At 42.8% G+C, this 20,425-nt stretch overlaps 1 protein-coding gene across 2 annotated transcripts in view; it reads left to right on the top strand.

Moving 5' to 3' along the window:
- The window catches only part of LOC133535176 (contactin-4-like), a 645,232-nt gene that overhangs the window by 340,854 nt on the left and 283,953 nt on the right, over positions 1-20,425 (top strand). The gene's annotated exons all lie outside the window — the stretch shown is intronic.

Genomic DNA, 20,425 nt, shown 5'->3' with positions numbered 1-20,425 from the left:
CAAACTTGGCTATGAAAACAAAAACTTGCGCAATGGCAGAACTATGAACAACTGACTTACTGTGACCGAGAAAGAGCACGGATCATCGGCATGGATAACATGGGTGTGTAGGAAGTGATAGAGGGTGATGTCGCCAGGCTGACTGCCTGGCAACTACAGGCTTAAATAGGTGCAGTGATGACAGGTGCGTGATTCGAGACAAATCAGGTGCGTGAGTCGTGAACACATAACTGATTGGTAGGCATGGAAACAAAACAAACCTGGGTGCGCAAAAACAGGAACTAATGGAGTCAAAAACAGAACATAACTAAACAGACCATGATCACAAAGACTCGACAGAAATACATTTTTGTACTGGTACCGGTACCAAAATATTGGTATGGGGATAACCCCAGGGTTGAATAAACATCGATTGACTGCAGTAGCCGAGGATCTACAACAAGTTGCCGAACCTGGGTTGGGTTTTTAAGCCTCCTATGGCTTAAAACGACACAAATGACATTAACATGAAATATTATGGGCGTATTAGAGACACTCAACCCCCTCCCCCATGCAGCTTCAGCGTCCCACCGTCTGCCCTGGATGCAGTCAGACAGTGGTGGGATTTAAAATTCAGGAGCAGTGTGTCAGAAATGGGAATAATAATAGAACAACCTTCTATGATACAATATCTCACCCCCTTAAAAAATAAGCACAATACATATTGTACTGTATATAGATAGTTGTTTATCTTAGTTAGACATCACTTTATTTAGAGTTGTTTCCACAGGCTTCTGGCAATCAATCAATGTATATTTGGTGGGACCTGGCGTCTTGATACCACATTACATAGCGAGGCTTGATGAGAATGACAGCCCCTCTACTTTATATTCCTTGAGCAAGAAAAAGTCAATAAGTGCCCCCGTGCTCCAATTATTGGACAGCCAAGAATGATGACATTGGCACGTGAGCGATGACCTGCCCAGATTACATTTTAAGGTTTAGTCGTCTGTGGGCAAGGCCGCTAATACGTCTCCGGTAGGAATGGGCAATTATATGATCGTTATCAATGATCGGGATCGATTTTCAGGGCGATCACTATGATCAGCTGCCGGCATTATGAACTTGATCAAACATGGCAGAAATGTCCGTGACAACAACCAATCAGAATCGACCTTTTCCGGCCCAATTTGTAGTTGTAAGGTTACGGTACTTCGCAGGCCGTAAACAAATTGACGGAACTTGAGATAAACGCAGAGCCGTGGAGAGCGAATTGTCGTCAATCACTTGGAGAAGGGCTTCACGGTGGCAGAGGGGTTAGTGCGTCTGCCTCACAATACGAAGTTCCTGCAGTCCTGGGTTCAAATCCAGGCTCGGGATCTTTCTGTGTGGAGTTTGCATGTTCTCCCCGTGAATGCGTGGGTTCCCTTCCGGGTACTCCGGCTTCCTCCCACTTCCAAAGACATGCACCTGGGGATAGGCCCCTCCCACCTCCAAAGACATGCACCTGGGGATAGGTTGATTGGCCCTAGTGTGTGAATGTTGTCTGTCTATTTGTGTTAGCCCTGCGATGAGGTGGCGACTTGTCCAGGGTGTACCCCGCCTTCCGCCCGATTGTAGCTGAAATAGGTGCCAGCGCCCCCCGCGACTCCGAAAGGGAATAAGCGGTAGAAAATGGATGGATGGATGGCACTTGGAGAAGGAGTTAACGTCTGCGATGAGGTGGCGACTTGTCCGGGGTGTACCGTGCCTTCCGCCCGATTGTAGCTGAGATAAGCTCCAGCGCCCCCCCGCGACCCTGAAGGGAATAAGCGGTAGAAGATGGATGAATGAAAGGAGTTAACGTCATAAAATGAGTCTGTTGTTGATACAAAGGGTTACTCAAAATCAGCTGTGTGCTGGTGGTCTGGGTATCACCAAAGTGATATAGGACAAATTAAGCCAATATGCAAGCATGTTTCCGGTCGATGCCCTCAAAAACCTGCAAAACAACAAATGTATTTAATTATTTGACGAAGTGCGACACGATGCTACCTGTGCTGGCAGTTGGGTTCGAGCTGTGTGTCTCGTTTCCTTGGACTCCCCCTGGATCTCGACTGCCTACGCTGATCTCGACCCCCTCGCACGGACACGGACTTTGACATGAGTCTGAATAGCCTCCAATTGCTGCCAGCACAGGTAGCATTGGAGCTTTAGCCGCACTGGATTAACAGCTCTGACGCGGCACCAAGTGGACATCAAACTTGACTAAATAGAGCAATGGTGCCCACAATCTGACCCACGGGACGTCTCAAGCTACGAAAAAAAGATCTGTCTAGCCGCTCAGGCAGATCATATTGTTGATGTACATGCCGATTGCTGTGCAGATCTACTTTACAAAAGTGTGGGATACTTCTATCGTTGCCTTATTTGTATTTGACATAAAAGCAGTAGAAATGGATGGATGGATGATGGATGTTGGGATATATTTTGTGGTAGGCCAGACTGGAGCACGGGGTAATATAAAGAAGGGGGTGGGGGGCAGAGGGGGACAACGATGACAAAAAAATAGATATATACATATATAAAGCTGTGCGTGTGTGTGCGCATACAGCATGCATGTATATATATGTGTATGTATGTATGTATGTATGTAATATAAGAGGTAGAAAATGGAAGGATAGATGTGTGTTTGTATGTTTTTATATATATATATATATATATATATATATATATATATAAAAGTTTGGACACACCTTCTCATTCAATGTGTTTTCTATATTTTCATGACTATTTACATTGCAGATTGTCCCTGAAGGCATCAAAATTATGAATGAACACATGTGGAGTTATGTACTTAATAAAAGTAAAAGGTGAAATAACTGAAAATGTTGGGATGTCGCATGGCTGCAGTTGTGTGTCCCCGAGTATGCAAGAACCCAGGAGAGTTGAGTGAAGGTAAGAGGAATTTAATACACATAAGAAAATAACAAAAGCAAACATAAAGCAGTCGTGCAAAGTAACGTTCTCAACATGATATTAACTTTGAGCACTGAGGAGTGCTGGAGTGAAACATAAATAGACCTATGTTGATTGACAGCAGCTGAGGACCGCTGCCAATCAACGGCGAGTGTGACAAAAACAGTGCTCAGCGGAGTAAACAGGAAGTATAACAAAATAAGAGCACTGAACAGGAAATAAAGTACAAAACACGAAAAACTATCAGAAATTAAGTGACAGATTGTCACAGAAAACATGTTTTATATTCATATATATATATATATATATATATATATATATATATATATATATATATTTATATTTTTCAAAATAGCCACCCTTCGCTCTGATTACTGCTTTGCACACTCTTGGCATTCTGTTGATGAGCCTCAAGAGGTATTCTCCTGGAATGGTGTTCACTCCACAGGTGTGCTTGAAGCTCATCGAGTGTGCAAAGCAGTAATCAGAGCAAAGGGTGGCTATTTTAAAGAAACTAGAATATAAAACATGTTTTCAGTTATTTCCCGTTTTTCTGTCAAGTTCATAACTCCACATGTGTTCATTCATAGTTTTGATGCCTTCAGTGACAATCTACAATGTAAATAGTCATGAATATAAAGAAAAAAGATTGAATGTGGAGTATGTATGTCCACACATTTGGCCTGTACTGTGTGTGTGTGTGTGTGTGTGTGTGTGTGTGTGTGTGTGTGTGTGTGTGTGCGTGCGTGCGTGCGTGCGTGCGTGCGTGCGTGCGTGCGTGCGTGCGTGCGTGCGTGCGTGCGTGCGTGCGTGCGTGCGTGCGTGCGTGCGTGCGTGCGTGCGTGCGTGCGTGCGTGCGTGCGTGCGTGCGTGCGTGCGTGCGTGCGTGCGTGCGTGCGTGCGTGCGTGCGTGCGTGCGTGCGTGCGTGCGTGCGTGCGTGCGTGCGTGCGTGCGTGCGTGCGTGCGTGCGTGCGTGCGTGCGTGCGTGCGTGCGTGCGTGCGTGCGTGCGTGCGTGCGTGCGTGCGTGCGTGCGTGCGTGCGTCCGTCCGTCCGTCCGTCCGTCCGTCCGTCCGTCCGTCCGTCCGTCCGTCCGTCCGTCCGTCCGTCCGTCCGTCCGTCCGTCCGTCCGTCCGTCCGTCCGTCCGTCCGTCCGTCCGTCCGTCCGTCCGTCCGTCCGTCCGTCCGTCCGTCCGTCCGTCCGTCCGTCCGTCCGTCCGTCCGTCCGTCCGTCCGTCCGTCCGTCCGTCCGTGTGTATGTATGTATGTATGTATGTATCCATCAATCCATCCATTTTCTACCGCTTATTCCCTTTGGGGTCGCGGGGGGCGCTGGTGCCTATCTCTGCTACAATCGGACGGAAGGCGGCGTACACCCTGGACAAGTGGCCACCTCATTGCAGCGTATGTGTGTATATATATATATATATATATATATATATTGTCATGGCCAGCTTTGTATCTGACAGCATAGCGTCCCAAGCCTCAATTATCCCCCCCCCCCTGAAGAAACATCCTCCCAACATTACTATGTTTTTCAGGGTCTCTTTAGGCAGAATTGAAGGACTCCCAAAAGTTTGTTTCAAATTTAGAATGCATTAAAAAAAAATCCATCCGTCGTCATGTCTTTCACAATAATTGTGAACAATATGCAAAATTCCCCCCAAAAAGTGCAATTCCCCTTTAAATATTCTGCAAAGCTCTTTTCAAGTCAGCACATGGCAGAATGGGGCCCCATACACAGAACTGCATCTAGGGCCCAGTATCATACGTCCCATTCTTACCCTTGCTAAATTATTACTTTATTTCTTTACATGGTTTTATGCCGAGGCGAATATTTACAGGAGATCGTCATGACCGCCTTAATAGAAACTCTGGGGTGACAAAGAACAAAAACTCTTATTTGTAGCAGAATATTCTCTTCCAGTTTGGCACAATTCACACCTGTGAACTTCCTGGAGGAAATAAATGTCTCAACACCCACCCTATTTCTCTCCATTAAGGGTGACCTTTTTGGTTTGGAATGAGCTTTCCATCTAATTTGACTTTGATTAGACAGAAGACATACTTACCTTTCTAATAAACCCAAAGGGCATTAAATATGTCAGCTGCAAAATGGAAGCCATCATTTACAACTCCGGGTGTACACCGTCTATTTAGAAGATGGTTTAAGCATCATTTTGACCGGGAGTTTCTAAACTTCAACACTGAAAAATCAAAGCACGCGGGGGGAAAGTTTATATTTTTTTATTTTCAAAACCACTACAATATACACTTTTTTTTTTTAAATTGTTGGGGCTCCCTCAAGTTAGGTCTTAAGGACCCAGAAGGGCTTCAGTCTTAAACAAGGTTCAAAATATGTCATAAATTATTTTTTTCATAAAACCCTTTAATTGCTAATTCTACTTTGTTAATTTTTTTACTTTTTACGAGCTTTTTGTCGAAACCCTATTTTTCGAGGCAAAATACAAAATATACAATATTTCACTTTGAAAAAGATTTTCAAAGTGAAATATTTAATGTGAAGTAATTGGATCCCTAAATAGGTCAATAATTCATAGCAAAATTGATTAGATTTTTTTATTTATTTATTTAACAGACAGCAAGCGCACCTTTTTGCACACGTCACATACTGTCACGAAAGACGTCACATACGTATACGCCCTGGCGGAGCAGAGAGGTAGCAGCATGGGTAACATTAGCTGTGATGCTAGCAGAGCCGTGCGAGTGGTAATACGAGAGAAAGAAGGTGCGAATGGAGGAAGAATTAATTCGGCTTCAACTGTAACTTGTCAAGGGTGGAGCAAAAGCGTTGCTACAAAAAGTAGCATTACTGCCAATATGTAGCATCATTTGGAAAATAGAGTGCTTACTTCGCATTTCGACATCTCCATTCGGCGCCACGCCCACAAAATGCAGAGGCAACTATTTCCACATCAACAAACGTATGAAAAAAATAGTCAACAGCATAAGGAGATAACGTCCGGAGTAACCTACTGTGACAGACTTCTCAAGCCATCGTGTGGGTTCCAAGGACCGTCAAGGAAGGACATAGCGGCGACACATTTAGACTCCTTTATTTTTCAATAAAGACTGCTTTTCAGCTGCTCCGTCTGCCGCTTGCTCTTCCGCTTGCCGTTATGCTTCGGGTGTCGTCGCCTCTCTCGCGCTCTCAGTCTCTCTCTCTCTCTACATCAGCTTCCCTCTGGCTCATTCTCGTCTCTCCGCCTTTCCTCCTGACATTCACGGCTGTCGCTCTTTTATACAGTGCGAGAGGATTAATTAATTGTCCCCAGGTGCGCAATCCACGCACCTGATCTTGATTGCGGCGTCGCTCCCGGCACGCCCCGTCTCGCCACTCCCTCGCCTTCCACGCCTCCTCGCCGCCATCTTGGGCCGGGCTACGGCGTGCCCTGCCTCGCTGTCAGACTGCCGGCCACTTCTCCTCGCCGCCATCTTGGGCCGAGCTACGGCGTGCCCTGCCTCGCTGTCGGACTGTTGTCTCCGCCTCTCCACACTTACCACATAGCGTTTTGATTTCCTATTATGTAACTGTGAATTATATTTATATAGCGCTTTTTCTCTAGTGACTCAAAGCGCTTTACATAGTGAAACCCAATATCTAAGTTACATATAAACCAGTGTGGGTGGCACTGGGAGCAGGTGGGTAAAGTGTCTTGCCCAAGGACACAACGGCAGTGACTAGGAGGGCGGAAGCGGGAATCAAACCTGCAACCCTCAAGTTGCTGGCACAGCCGCTCTACCAACCGAGCTAAACCGCCCCTTAAGGATCCAAAGGTCATAAAAAGGTCATGCTTTTTTAAATTTTTCATTCAACACTTAAATCTCTACAAAAGCTTCAGATAATATATATTGTAATTGGTTTAGTATATTTATAATAACAATCAATAGGATTATTAGTATAAGTAGTATTAGTATATAATTAGTATGGAATTTTTTTTTTCTGATTTTGACATTTTTCATGTTTTTATATTTGCTTTATTCATGTCCTTTTTGTCCTTAAATCAATCAATGACTTATAGAAACATTGATTTTTATTCATTAATATTTTTTGAGAAATTATTAAAAAAATGGTGTTATTAGAGTCGACAATGCAACTTTTTCTCGTTGCATTTCCGCAAATTGCTCTTCTGTTCCACTTTTTATTGTCCATCCATCCATCCATCTTCTTCCGCTTATCCGAGGTCGGGTCGCGGGGGCAACAGCCTAAGCAGGGAAACCCAGACTTCCCTCTCCCCAGCCACTTCGTCTAGCTCTTCCCGGGGGATCCCAAGGCGTTCCCAGGCCAGCCGGGAGACATAGTCTTCCCAACGTGTCCTGGGTCTTCCCCGTGGCCTCCTACCGGTTGGACGTGCCCTAAACACCTCCCTAGGGAGGCGTTCGGGTGGCATCCTGACCAGATGCCCGAACCACCTCATCTGGCTCCTCTCCATGTGGAGGAGCAGCGGCTTTACTTTGAGTTCCTCCCGGATGGCAGAGCTTCTCACCCTATCTCTAAGGGAGAGGAAACTCATTTGGGCCGCTTGTACCCGTGATCTTATCCTTTCGGTCATGACCCAAAGCTCATGACCATAGGTGAGGATGGGAACGTAGATCGACCGGTAAATTGAGAGCTTTGCCTTCCGGCTCAGCTCCTTCTTCACCACAACGGATCGGTACAACGTCCGCATTACTGAAGACGCCGCACCGATCCGCCTGTCGATCTCACGATCCACTCTTCCCTCACTCGTGAACAAGACTCCTAGGTACTTGAACTCCTCCACTTGGGGCAGGGTCTCCTCCCCAACCCGGAGATGGCACTCCACCCTTTTCCGGGCGAGAACCATGGACTCGGACTTGGAGGTGCTGATTCTCATTCCGGTCGCTTCACACTCGGCTGCGAACCGATCCAGTGAGAGCTGAAGATCCCGGTCAGATGAAGCCATCAGGACCACATCATCTGCAAAAAGCAGAGACCTAATCCCGTGGACACCAAAGAGGAACCCCTCAACGCCTTGACTGCGCCTAGAAATTCTGTCCATAAAAGTTATGAACAGAATGGGTGACAAAGGACAGCCTTGGCAGAGTCCAACCCTCACTGGAAATGTGTTCGACTTACTGCCGGCAATGCGGACCAAGCTCTGACACTGATCATACAGGGAGCGGACCGCCACAATAAGACAGTCCGGTACCTCATACTCTCTGAGCACTCCCCACAGGACTTCCCGAGGGACACGGTCGAATGCCTTCTCCAAGTCCACAAAGCACATGTAGACTGGTTGGGCAAACTCCCATGCACCCTCAAGAACCCTGCCGAGAGTATAGAGCTGGTCCACAGTTCCACGACCAGGACGAAAACCACACTGTTCCTCCTGAATCCGAGGTTGGACTATCCGGCGTAGCCTCCTCTCCAGTACACCTGAATAAACCTTACCGGGAAGGCTGAGGAGTGTGATCCCACCATAGTTGGAACACAACCTCCGGTCCCCCTTCTTCAAGAGAGAAACCACCACCCCGGTCTGCCAATTTTAAAAAAATATATATATATTTTAGTATTTTTAGAATGATGTGTTGCGGGCCGGTAAAACATTATCTGCGGGCCACCCCTGATTTTGACCCTCCACAGTGGTTTACGTTGACAAGCACATCCATCGCTAATTTGTTTGTCTTTTTTTTTCTTTCACTTTGGTCTTTGTTTTGATTTTGACTAATTATTTTAGTGTAAAAAACAAAACATTTACATTTCATTGTGATTTGTTAGATGGATGAACTTGTCTTTGTCAAAGGAAGAAAGGAAGAAACCCCATTACTGTATTTACTGATGAAGATAGATGACTTAAAGTGGATTTAATTAATTAATTGTAGTTTAGGCTGAATCGGCTTTAATTAAACAGACCGGGTGACTAATTGTTCTGGATGGCATTATTAGGTGAATGTGAAGGTGAAGATTTCATTTTCAGACCAGAGTTGGGTCGGAAAATGTGATTTATTTAAGTACAAATTGGGCAGTTGACTAATGTAAACTGAATAATGTAAAAAAAAAAAATTGTTGCAAATGTGTGTGTTAAAATAGACTTGATTCGGTTAAAACCAGGGGTCGGCAACCCAAAACGTTGAAAGAGACATATCGGACTAAAAAAATAGAAAAATAAATCTGTTTGGAGCCGCAAAAAATGAAAAGCCGTATATTAATGTTATAGTGAAGGCAACACATAACGTAAATGTCTATATTAACTATAATAGCCTACTATAAAAATGACTATGAAGCAAATCTTCGTTGACAAAAATGTTGACATTTAATATTTATTCTACACATTTTTACAACCAGGTGAGATAACTCCTAACTGGTTTTTAATTGCAAAAGGTATAGATGTGTGTCCAAGTTCAAAGAAACAGCAGGGCTGTCTGCTTCTAATAGATGTATTACAATCTTTGGCAAGCGAGGTAACGTTTGCTGTGGTCTGGAACAACATGGCACAAAACCAGAAATGCAGCCAATAATAAATGGGTTGTACTTGTATAGCGCTTTTCTACCTTCAAGGTACTCAAAGCGCTTTGACACTACTTCCACATTCACACACACATTCACACACTGATGGAGGGAGCTGCCATGCAAGGCGCTAACCAGCACCCATCAGGAGCAAGGGTGAAGTGTCTTGCTCAAGGACACAACGGACGTGACGAGGTTGGTACTAGGTGGGGATTGATCCAGGCACCCTCGGGTTGCGCACGGCCACTCTCCCACTTCGCCACGCCGTCCCTACAGATAATGTGTCATGTGACATGCAACACTAAATTATATACAAGGAGGATGAAATATAGCTACAAACGAGGCATAATGATACAGCTAGCCTAATTGATTAGCCTGCAGACATTCACTGACCAAATAGGCCTGAGTCACACTCCAACGAGTCCAAAAACATCAGCAAAGTTCACTTTTGTGCATTCACGCACAGTATAAAACATTTGGTGGACAAAAACGAGACAAAGGAGTGGAAGATTTTACATGTAAACAAACTGTTCAAGAACCACCGAAATAATGTTCACCAAATACTCTCATGAGTGAAGCATACACACAAACATATCGGGAAGGTTTGTGTCATGTTTGTCCTCAAACAAAAAATATACTAAAACAAAAAAAAAAATGTTTTCCCTTTTTAATCCTTTTTTAAAAATGTTCCAGGGAGCCATTTGGGACGGCACTAAAGAGCCCAATCGGCCTCGAGAGCCGCACGTTGCTGACCCCCTAGGTTTGACCAAGTTTTCTGTAAAAAACTATGTTGGTCTACATGCACAACGATGCCTTCAAGGTTATTCTTTGAAATTGGCCGCTCTCCAAATTGTTTGGCCTCTTCTCCTCAGTGTCACAAACTTTTTGATGGATGGCGCTACTCACAAGGGTTGTGGCTGTCCACCTCCTGAGGCTTGGATAACTTATGGGCGCTCCTACTCAATACTTGCCTGCCCTTGATTAGTCTGTCGATTGATTCCGACCACTGATTATGTAAAGTGGTATACCAATAAGTCATACCAAATCTGGACTTGTGCAGTCATTATGGCGAGTATAATGCGGCATTATCAGATGGGGGCGGTTCTTTGTTTGCTTTTTGTTGTTGCTGTTCTTTTATAGAGGTACAGCAAAGAGTCAAGTGAATAAGTTGAATAGGTAATTTACTGTACATAGGTCTGATAAAGGTGTGCATGTATTTAAAGAAAAATGCTGATCTACTAAGGGTTGTGTCTCTTAAAGGGGAACATTATCACAATTTTAAAAGGGTTAAAAACAATAAAAATCAGTTCCCAGTGGCTTGTTGTATTTTTTGAAGTTTTTTTCAAACTTTTACCGGTCTCGGAATATCCCTAAATAAAGCTTTAAAGTGCCTTATTTTCGACTCTCTGCGAAGACACTGGCCATTTCCCTGTGACGTCACACAGTGCTGCCAATGTAAACAAACAATGGGAATACCACAGCAAGATATAGCGACATTAGCTCGGATTCAAACTCGGATTTCAGCGACTTAAGCGATTCAACAGATTACGCATGTATTGAAACAGATGGTTGGAGTATGAAAATATTGAAGCTATTGAGCGAATAGCTATTGACGCTATTCATAGCCATAGCATGGCCGATATAGCTGCGTTAGCATCGCCGGTAAAATGTGCGGACCAAACGATCAGGACTTTCGCATCTTTTGACACTGGAGCAACTTAAATCTGTCGATTAGTAAGTATTTTTTTCGCATTAAATGTGGGTGGAAGGAAACGTAATATAGTTGCAAATGCATCTGCAGGTTATCCATACATCTCTGTGACATGTCTGCTTTAGCACCGCCGGTAAAAAAGCATGTTAGCATCGATTAGCGTAGCATGTTAGCATCGATTAGCTGGCAGTCAACATCAACAAAACTCACCTTTGTGATTTCGTTGACTTAATCGTTGCAAATGCATCTGCAGGTTATCCATACATCTCTGTGCCATGTCTGTCTTAGCATCGCCGGTAAAATGTGGAGACACTCTGGCACATTCAATGGGGGTCTGGCGGCAGACACTTTGGCATCTTGGGGCCAGTGGTGCAACTTGAATCCCTCCCTGTTAGTGTTGTTACACCCTCCGACAACACACCGACGAGGCATGATGTCTCCAAAGTTCCAAAAAATAGTCAAAAAAACGGAAAATAACAGAGCTGAGACCCGGTGTTTGTAATGTGTTGAAAATGAAAATGGTGGGTGTGTTACCTCGGCGACGTCACATTCTGACGTCATCGCCTCCAGCGCGATAAACAGAAAGGCGTTTAATTCGCCAAAATTCACCCATTTAGAGTTCGGAAATCGGTTAAAAAAATATATGGTCTTTTTTCTGCACCATCAAGGTATATATTGACGCTTACATAGGTCTGCTGATAATGTTCCCCTTTAAGAAATGGTAAACACTAGTAGATAGGGCTGCAAATCTTTGGGTGCCCCACGATTCTATTCAATATCGATTCTTGGGGTAGCAATTCGATAAATTATCGATTTTTTCTTTAATTATGAGATAAAACTGTGTCAAAGTCATAATTTTTTATTGAATGCTTGAAATAATGTTTTACTTTGAAAAAGTAGTTTTATACTTGTGTTGATGACACATCTTATCTTATATTATCTTAGCAGACAGAAAATAAGCAAATATTGAGATATTTAATCTTACTTAGATTTCAGTTTTTGCAGTGTGCTGTTTATAGTGAAATTGTCTATCATGATATTTTGTTAGACTTGCGAAATGTTCTAGTTTTGCCCCTATCAAATTCTCTAAAAATATTTGAGTTCCCTTTTAGTTGTTCAGCGTGATGAGTTCAAAGGTGGTCACGGTTTGGGAGGTTAAGGAGTATGAAGGCTTGTGCTGGCATTTAGAATGCATCTTTGTCTGGAATGTAATCATCGGCCTAATCTGGAACATTATTTGTAATGTCAGACCAGGTTTGCGGTAATTGATGCTAATGGATTAAGATGGGACGACACTTTTACTCGTTACCAAGCTATTAATCATCGTTAGACGCTTCCTTATTGAAAATCACACTGATTACATTGACGATTTTATGTGAAATGTGTACTCATTTATTCTTATAAAAAGTCGCTGTTTTTAAATTTCAATTTTAGCTGAGGTAATATTCGGGATGTCTATAAATCCTTGTTTGTGGTTTCCCTTTTTTATGGTTTCCAAACTCCCTTGTGTCTAATGGAGACGGCAATGTTGTAAATAATGCTTTTCGCTAAATCCCTCATTCCTTTACTAGTTTTTGACTGTTGAGAATGAGTGGATTAGGTGGATTGGAGCAGAGTTGCTTTGTTTTTCTACGTCAGCATTGGCGCCACCAGGTCTATCTGAATGAAGACCAAAACAACACTAAAGTACAGTGCATCCACCAAATCACAAAACCTTTGATGTCTGCCCTCCTCTCCCAAAAAAAAAAAAAACACCAAATATACTCTTCTCGGAGCAAATCCAGTACTTTAGATCTTGGGTCTCTTGTTCTCGTCCACTTTGTTCTACAGACTCACATTTGGGAGGGCTTTTATGTAACCTTCTGTAAGGCTTTAGATGAAAGTAAGTGCACTGTAAAAAAAAAAAATCAAGACCAAAAAGAAATGAGAAAAGTATCTGCCAACCCGACAACCGAATTCTAATTTTGTAGAACAGTTTAAGCTATGAAGCCTCAAAAACGCCTTAATGAATCCCTTAAAACTAAAGTTTTGCACTAAAACCGCGAATTACAGTACTTGCATGGTTTTACTTGTCTATGTGAGTGTTTTTCAACCTTTTGTGAGCCTAGGTCGGGCTGGGTGATATATCGTTGTACTCGATATATCGATATGTGTATGTATATACAAACCCCGTTTCCATATGAGTTGGGAAATTGTGTTAGATGTAAAAATAAACGAAATGCAATGATTTGCAAATCCTTTTCAACCCATATTCAGTTGAATGGACTACAAAGACAACATATTTGATGTTCAAACACATAAACTTTGCAAATAATCCTTAACTAAGAATATCATGGCTGCAACATGTGCCAAAGTAGTTGGGAAAGGGCATGTTCACCACTGTGTTACATCACCTTTTCTTTAAACAACACTCAATAAACGTTTGGGAACTGAGGAAACTAATTGTTGAAGCTTTGAAAGTGGAATTCTTTCCCATTCTTGTTTTATGTAGAGCTTCAGTCGTTCAACAGTCCGGGGTATCCGCTGTCCTATTTTACGCTTCATAATGCGCCACACATTTTCAATGGGAGACAGGTCTGGACTGCAGGCGGGCCAAGAAAGTACCCGCGCTCTTTTTTTACGAAGCCACGCTGTTGTAACACTTCTCTTGCTGAAATAAGCAGGGGCGTCCGTGATAACGTTGCTTGGATGACAACATATGTTGCTCCAAAACCTGTATGTACCTTTCAGCATTAATGGTGCCTTCACAGATGTGTAAGTTACCCATGCCTTGGGCACTAATACACCCCCATACCATCACAGATGCTGGCTTTTCAACTTTGCGCCTGTAACAATCCGAATGGTAATTTTCTTGTTTGTTCTGGAGGACACCACGTGCTCTGTTTCCAAATATAATTCGAAATGTGGACTTGTCAGGCCACAGAACACCTTTCCACTTTGCATCAGTCCATTTTAGGTGAGCTCGGGCCCAGCCAAGCCGGCGGCGTTTCAGGATATTGTTGATAAATGGGTTTGGCTTTGCATAGTAGAGTTTTAACTTGCACTTACAGATGTAGCGACCAACTGTAGTTATTGACAGTGGTTTTATGAAGTGTTCCTGAGCCTATGTGGTGATATCCTTTACACACTGATGTCGGTTTTTGATGCAGTACCGCCTGAGGGATCCAAAGTCCGTAATATCATTGCTTACGTTTAGTCATTTCTCCAGATTCTCTGAACTTTTTGATGATTTTACGGACCGTAGATGGTAAAATCCCTAAGGCACACTGTCGAGTTTTGAGGGAAAAAAACAATATTTTAAGTGTGCCTTATAGTCCGGAAAAAAACGCCCAGAGTCAGCAGGGATAGGCTCCAGCTACCCCGCAACCTTGAAGGATAAGAAGACGGATAGAAGGATGGATGGATGGGAATAGTGACTGATGGATTCCAAAACGAGGGTGTGTGTTATGATATCAGATGAATTTGTTTCAGCCGGTTTACTGTATATCCATGTTCACTTTCAGTCGCACACTGTAGCTTGTGCTCCGAAGTGAGGACTGGATTATAAATCAGGTGGTTAATTGAGAGGTTCATCCTCTGCTCCTGCCAAGAAGGCAGACGTTTTGGCACCTCTGTCACATTATTATGCAGAGTAGATATCCAATTGGAATGTGTGTATTTCCAACAGTTGATATTAGTGTGTGTGTGAAAGCGTACTGTAATAATCTTTATATGAAGTGAAAGTGATTTGTATGCATGATGAGTTTCAGATGCCGATGCGCATTTTATTCCATCTCACGCAGGTTTGCAATTATTCCGGTATATTATTACCACATGTTCTCTGTCACGTACAACATGTACTGAATATGACTTTCAAAATCAAAGTGAATTCTTGATGCATGGGAATGTCATGACGAGGAAGCTCTCATTAGGTGTCATCGCCATACTTGCCAACCTTGAGAGCTCCGATTCCGGGAGGTTTCCCGTCCAAAGTAACTCAATTTTGGTCGAAACTGAGCCGATAATAATTTTGGAGTTCCTAGGTCATGGGTGTCAAACTCTGGCCCGCTGTAACACCGCATTCACTGCTATTACTCGTACTTGCCAACCCTCCTAATTTTCCCGGTAGACTGACGAAATTTTGTGCCCCTCCCGAAAATCTCCCGGGGCAACCATTCTCACGAATTTCTACCGATTTCCACCTGGACAACTATATTGGGGGCGTGCATTTAAGGCACTGCCTTTAGCGTTCTCTACAACCTGTCGTCAAGTCTGCTTTTCCTCCATACTAACAGCGTGTCACATAATATTTGTGGCTTTTACACACACACACACAAGACACACACACACACACACACACACACACAAGTGAATGCAAGGCATACTTGGTCAACAGCCATACAGGTCACACTGAGGGTGGCCATATAAACAACTTTAGCACTGTTACAAATATGCGCCACACTGTGAACCCACACCGAACAAGAATGACAAACACATTTCAGGTGAGCATCCGCGCCGTAACACAACGGAACAAATACCCAGAAACCCTTGCAGCACTAACTCTTCCGGGAAACTTCCAGCAAACTGACCAAATAATTAACGTTTTATTCACGCATTTTCTCTTTCTACTTCAAGGCCTGAATGATTGGTTCATTCATTATTGTTATTTTATTTTGAAATTTACTATTAGCCTGTGGTAAAAATTGTATATTTACCTCGGAAGATTGCAAATAGAAAAAAAGGCATTACATTTTTATTAAAATTTTATTTGATATGCCATTGATATTTTTTTAAATTATTATTATTATTATTTGAAACTGGATTTTGCATGTCACTAAAGTTATATAAGCCTTGCTTGTTCAATATTTAATGCAAAACTTGTTTGGGTCCCTATTAAAAGGTTCATTTGTTCAACCTTGGCCCGCGGCTTTGTTCCGTTTAAAATTTTGGCCCACTCTGTATTTGAGTTTGACACCCCTGTCCTAGGTGATATGATCTACATTAGTGTATACGATATTGTAATTTGTTCCGTAAGTAAGCTGTTACGTGCATGGCAGGACCTAGCAACTACCGCATAACCACGCGTAGATACAACAGAAAAACCTAGTATCTCAAGGGACCAATCGGAGCTTCTTTGTCAGTCGCCTTATTGTCTTTAATGAGACATTTGCACGAATGGGGGCTGACGGTCAACCTGATTATGTGATATTATGGCACGAGGGGATATTTGGAAGACTGGCCCAGGACATTGCAAGCACCTTCATTAAATGTATTGTTCTTGATTCTTCCCCTTTGCATACTCTTTTGGGCAGATAACTGTGGAGGTCAAAATAAAAACTGGACGCTGTACACGGCTCTTGCCCAATGTGCAAACGCAGAGTGGGGCCCACACGATATTGTGATGAAATATCTGGAGAAAGGGCACACGTTCATGAGAGCAGATTCAATCCATGGCTCAATCGGCAAAAAAACGAAAGCTCAAGAAAACATCTATACTTTTGATGACTTTGTAGATCTTTGTAAGACAGCATCAAGATAGATTGGTTTTCCTTTGTTTTCTCAAAATCAGCTAGAAGTGAGTTACTAGGTTTTGCCTTTGGACGGGAGAGGTGGGGGGTGTGGGATTTGGGCGTGGTCGGGGGGGGGGGACGGAGGCGTGGTTGGGGCGGGAGGCGTGGTTAAGAGGGGAGGAGTATGTTTACATCTACAATTCACCAACTTGCGTATTTATATATATATATATATATATGTGTATATATATATATATATATATATATGTATGAAATACTTGACTTTCAGTGAATTCTGGCTATATCCATTTATTTTATTATATATATATATATATATAAATAAAATAAATAGTTGAATTTCAGACGGAACCTATCAAATACACAGTAATAAAAACACAGTTGTTCTACTAACTGTACTGTGCTTGCTGGTTACTAAAAAAAAAAAAAACAACAACACTTACCTTTCACTATTTGAGTAACCTTCGTTCTGCCATTTATTTCTTCATTTTGCTCGTCGACGGTGTAATATATTGGGTTGGAGTCAATAACCAGGCGAGGTGATAAAGTTATGTCTCTTTACTGTGGGCTTCAGAACAGACTCCCTCACTTGCCGTCAGCTTCCCAACATCACGTAAATCGTTGGCGAATCAAAAAGCAACCCCATAACGCTATAGCCAACATTCACCAGGAGATGGCAACAGACAACATAAAATCACTTTATTACTCTATACTATTACTCGTTCTTCTGCTTCGTCTCCTTGTGTGTGCAGTTTTTTATTCAAATCCGTAGATGTTGTAACGTGATTGGGCTGGCAAGCTGTTTATATAGTGGGAATACGGACGTGAAAACAGGCTGTCCCCACTCAGGTCCGCAAGGAGCTGGAGGGGGCGTGGCCTCCTGCTCCGGCTGAATTTCGGGAGATTTTCGGTAGCAAATTTCTTCCGGGAGGTTTTTGGGAGAGGCGCTGAATTTCGGGAGTCTCCCGGAAAATCCGGGAGGGTTGGCAAGTATGGTCATCACAAAAGGGATTAGCCTGACGGCCGCAATAGCTAAATGGTACTTTATTGATTCCTTCAGGAGAGTTCCCTCAGGAAAATTACAAATCCATCAGCAGTGTACAGAATTGAGATCAAATTCAAAAAAGTTAAAAATGAGGGTATAAATGGAAATAAAATAGAAAATATTACAATAAGAATACAAATGTAAAAAGCAATACAAATATAACAGCAAAAATAAGATCAAAACAAGAGAAACTAGGCAGTAGTGACCAGTGTTAATTTTGTTGACGAAAAATTTCCGTCATAGTTATCGTCAATGACCTTTTTTTTCTGACTAAAACGAGACGATAACTAAATAAAAAATAATTTGCGTGGACTAAGACGATGACGAGGTGTATCGACATATTCGTCAACGAATAAAAACGAGACGGAAATATCTGCCAGAGACGAGATCCAATCATAACTCATTTCGTTAGGAAGAGGCGGGAGGAGTTAGGAAGAGAACCAATCAAAGCGACGTGGTAAGGAAGTTACGTAAACGCTGCAGAAGACAACATGTCAACGCCGGGGAGGAAGAGGAGAGAGGACATATGGGGACATTTTATATTTGACGTCAAAGATAACAAGTAAGAAATGCAGCCCGAGGATTACGGGGAAAAACACAACAAATTTTTTACAGTCGAATCACCCCGAAATCCACACACAGGTAAGCATTTTCCACAACATACAACTCACTCGACGTTTATTACACGGCTTGCTCGTGAAATACTACATTTGAGACATGATTTTCATCAAAATACGACTTGTATCGGTGATTTTTCCGCTGTTTTGCTTTGACTTTCAGAAATTGAAGGGGAAGTTTACATATTACCCTTTAGTCGACTAAATCCACTGTAGTTTTCGTCGACTATGATCTTATGATATTTCGTCAACTAAAACAATTTAAATTAAAGCTGCAAGCAGCGTTGGTCGGGTCCGCCTTTGGCTGCTCCGCTTTGGCTGGTGCCCCCGCGACTGAAGCCCTGGTCTTAGTCAGACCAACATAGAGGTCTTTGTTTCATGTCTCTACGACATTCCTAACAGAAGTTACAAGCAGTTTTGTCTGGAAAAATGTGACGTCTTTTTACAAAACTTTTATTTTGAAGGGGTAATTGCCAACTTCCTGTTGATTTTTTCTGCAGGCTGTCAATTATTAAAATGTAGGTCTAAGTGAGACCTACATAGAAGGTTTTGTTTCATGTCTATCCGGCATTCCTACCGGAAGTTACAAGCAGTTTTGTCTGTGTTTTTAGTCGACTAAATCTACTGTAGTTTTCGTCGACTCTAATCTTATGATATTTCGTCAACTAAAACTAAAACAATTTAAATGACTACATTATGACTAAAATTAAATTACATTTTAGTCAAAAGACTATAACTAAAACTAAATCAAATGTTGCTGTCAAAATTAACACTGGTAGTGACCATGTTATGAAAAAGTACTGCACTATTATTGTTTTCCAACCCCCCCCCACAAAGGACAGAGACAAAGGAGTTGTTTTGTCTACTAGTCCTGCACTTGGGATGGAGCAGTCTAGCACTGAACAGGGTCCTCTGGCTACTGATAACGGTATGGAGAGGCTGACTGGCATCATCCAGGATCCTCACTAGTTTGTCCACAGTCCTCTTCTCTGCCACCGTCACCAGTGAGTCCAGTTTTATTCCCATTGTAGAGCCGACCCGCCTGATCAGTTTCTCCAGTCCGGAGTTGTCCTTCTTAGATGTACTGCCCCCTCACCCCAACCCAACCCCCCAACCCCCCTCCAGAACAGAACACTGGCAATCACAGACGGGTAGTAAATCCACAAGAGTTTCTTGCAAATGTTTTGAAGGACCGCAGCCTCCTCAGGAAGTACAGCCCGCCCTGTCCTTTCCTGTACAAGTGGTCCATGTTAACAGTCCAGTCCAGCTTATTGTCCTTCCGCACCCCGAGGTACTTGGATGAGTCCACGGTCTGTACCTCGACTCCCTCGATCACAATAGGTTGTGACCTTGAACTCGACCTCCCCAAAGTCAATAACCAGCTCCTTGGTCTTTGACGGACTGAGCTGTAAGAGGTTACTGCAAGGTTCTGGTCCAATGAGGTTCTGATTACCAATGTTTGGTTCAGATTGGAACGAAATTTTTTCAGCACATGGTCTTATTTTTGTTTCCTTTATCTTGCTTTGTAATATTGATTTGCAAAGATATAATGAAAGGCCAGATGAAAACAGAGTGCACACTTGCCAGTATTCCCAGTCTTTCCATGCCAGCTCGCTTTGTACACTGCAAAAACTGAAATCTAAGTAAGATGAAATATCTCGAATAAGAGTGATATTTGCTTATTTTCTGTCTGGTAAGATCATTCTTCTCACTAAGCAGATTTTATGTTAGAGTCTTTTACTTGTTTTAAGGGTTTTGCTCCTAAATGATCTCAGTAAGATACTACAGCTTGTTTCCGACATTTTATGACCTGTTTTGAGTAAAATATGCTTGAAACTGTTTTTGTCCAAGTGTCCAAAACACACCCAGCAATGGTGCACAGGAAGGCGGGGAAGAAGAGGGGGAAAAGGCGGCCAAAATGTTCAAAAGTCCCAATTGTGTCCAAAATACCTCCCCGGGTTCCAGTCCCACAAATCCTGGGATACAAAAAATTTCCAAAACGCACCCAGCAAAGTCTCACGGGAAGTAGTGGGGAAAAATTTGAAAAAGTCGGCAAAAGTCCCCCAAAATTTTCTAAATACCTACCAAGGTTCGAGTCCCAACCGGGTTCGAGTTTGAG

This window comes from Nerophis ophidion, linkage group LG16, assembly GCF_033978795.1.
Source record: "Nerophis ophidion isolate RoL-2023_Sa linkage group LG16, RoL_Noph_v1.0, whole genome shotgun sequence".
NCBI classification, from domain to species: Eukaryota; Metazoa; Chordata; class Actinopteri; order Syngnathiformes; family Syngnathidae; genus Nerophis; species Nerophis ophidion.
Note: the sequence above shows the minus strand (reverse complement) of the source record. Positions and strands in the feature narration are given on the sequence as shown.